This window comes from Austrofundulus limnaeus, unplaced genomic scaffold, assembly GCF_001266775.1.
Source record: "Austrofundulus limnaeus strain Quisiro unplaced genomic scaffold, Austrofundulus_limnaeus-1.0 Scaffold190, whole genome shotgun sequence".
NCBI classification, from domain to species: domain Eukaryota; kingdom Metazoa; phylum Chordata; class Actinopteri; order Cyprinodontiformes; family Rivulidae; genus Austrofundulus; species Austrofundulus limnaeus.
Window position 1 is genome coordinate 204,584 of NW_013952592.1, and position 2,489 is coordinate 207,072.

General features: G+C 38.4%; 1 protein-coding gene across 1 annotated transcript in view; it reads left to right on the top strand.

Annotated features, from left to right (window-relative positions):
• The window catches only part of myripa (myosin VIIA and Rab interacting protein a), a 24,172-nt gene that overhangs the window by 11,527 nt on the left and 10,156 nt on the right, over window positions 1-2,489 (top strand). The gene's annotated exons all lie outside the window — the stretch shown is intronic.

Here is a 2,489-nt window from a genome sequence, read left to right on the forward strand (position 1 = left end):
CATGTGATTGGCTGATTAGAAATTAAGTGTTAACGAGCAGTTGGACAGGTGTACCTAATAAAGTGGCCGGTGAGTGTATATATATATATATACAGATGTCTACCATAAAACATTTTAAATCACCACTACAACACATTGCACAAAGCTAAATATGAAAAGTTTCCTGAAGTTACAAGTGCATAACCAACAGCAAATTTTACCAGAACTACAATCACACAGGAGTCTGTATTCAATGTATCTTATGCTGTTGCATTTCAGCTCACTAAAGTAAATTTATTTTTTGTTTGCTTCAAATGATTTATATTTATTAAACACAAGTACAACTGTTATACATGCAGTTGGTTATGAAATATGTTAAATTACTGCACTGTATGTTGGTTTAATAAACATATATTTTACATTATGGCATATGTGCACCCCTCCGGTAGTGTCAACAAAAACTCATGTCCCCTTCCATCATTAGAGTTGCCCATCCCTGATCTACAGCAGCAATCTAACATTTTCTTGCTGATTTATTCTCTTTGAACCTGCATCGTCCACCAGTGACAGGGAGAAAACAGGCTTTAGTTTCTTATTTAATAAAAACCACGGAGCAGACCTCCGGGGAGATATTTGCAGTCAGAGTGTCCTGCAGCTAAATGAGGAGCTTTGCAGCAGGCGGCTGAGCAGAAAATGGATTTGTAAAGCTTTTCACTCTGGTGCGTCTCTGCTCCATCAGTTCTCCATATCTGAGCTGAGGGTTGTAGAAAAAATAGTGTGTGTTTTGTGGGGGAAATGTTGCCAGCTGCAGATGGTGCGGAGCTGTGGAGTCAGTGGGAGTATGACCGATCTGTGCAGACATCAGACCGGCCCTCCTCCTCTGCTCATGCACACTCCGTAAAATGTTTCAGCATTGGACAGGAAAGAAAACACAATGTGAGCGGAGTGAACCTCACTATTAAAAATGCTGACATTTACACACAGTCCTGCTGTGAACGTTCCCTGAAGACTGATCCTGGTGATTCAACAACATTTTAAAGATTATTTGAGACAGATCTGAGCTGAAGGAAAATCTTCTCTAAGTGTTGTGCTTGTTAATGTGCGTGTGTCTGTTAGCGAAATATCTGATACAACAATGGACAGTGGTTTTACAGATATTGAGCTAACATTTTTGCTATGGTAGTCGCTGAGAGTTCTTCAGAAAACATCCTCGGGGTGCTAACAGATCTCACAACATTGCATGGGAAAAGGGATGACAGATATGCATTCCATCAAGTCAATTCTTTTAAATTAAACAGCATTTTCAAAACATATGAGGACCAAGAAAGAATTCAGAATATAAGCTTTAATCTGTTCCATTTACTTTAGCAACACTTCTTTCTGCTGTTGGTTGTTTGAAAACACCATGACCTCTCTCTGGTTCTGCTTCATGGCGTCTCACACTGGGTTTTACACTAAACGCTTCAGACAACAAAGCAGGAAGAGGAGAAGAGCTCAAGATAGCAATTTTAGTTTTTTTTTCACACAAACTCAAATGATTGCGTCTGAACTCCCTCTGGTTTGGAACCTGCAGCTTTCACAACCTTTTAAATGCACAAATAAACTACACAACACACTAAAAAAATGCAAATTATAAGAAAAAAAGATTGTCAGGATGTGTCACCTTGAAGGTGGCAGTCCCTTTCAGCTCCTGTTTGGGTCAGAGGTGTTTGCCAGCATATACCGGTAAGCTGAAAAATCGTTAAATCTCTTTTTACACATATTGAGTTTACATATACCTTCCTTTAAACAAACCCCTGCAGAATTAAATCAGAGCATTTACTGTATTTTATTGAAATGCCCACACACTAAACATCACTTTATTTAAGTGCATGTCTTTGGCCTTTTTAACTGATTGGAAGTGACCTCGTTTACTTTTGAACAGGCTCTGCTGCAGACAGCTCAGGTCACCTAAAGCCTCACATGAGTGGACTCTAATGCTCTTATATAACCACAGACCAACGCATTGTTGCAGGAATATTTATGCAGCATGAAAAATAAAGAGTTTATATTGTGACTGAGCTCTGCTGCAGGTGTTATCAGGTTTTGTTTCTCCTATAATAATTAACTCAAATAGGTCCCTCACAAATTGAATGTAAATTATAAAAGCAATGAGTAACTTGTGCTGTATGATGAACCTTATTCGATAAACCCAGCAGAAAATATTCACACAAGAAAAACACAAGTTTATTTTGGAGACAGGAGCTCAGTTAAAACCGAACTTGATACGACAACAAAAGCATTTCCTGTCATCTCTCAGATATTTTTAGATCATAAAGGGACACATTAAAAATGGATGAAAGAAACACAAGAGGGACCATTTTTCATTTCTTTAATCCTCCAATTTATTTAACAGTTTACTGTGATCCTGTTTCTGAATGAAATCCTGAGAGATGTCCTACATCTGTCTTTTCATGTCATCATCTCTCTCTCTCTCTCTCTCTCTGTGTGTGTGTGTGTGTGTGTGTGTG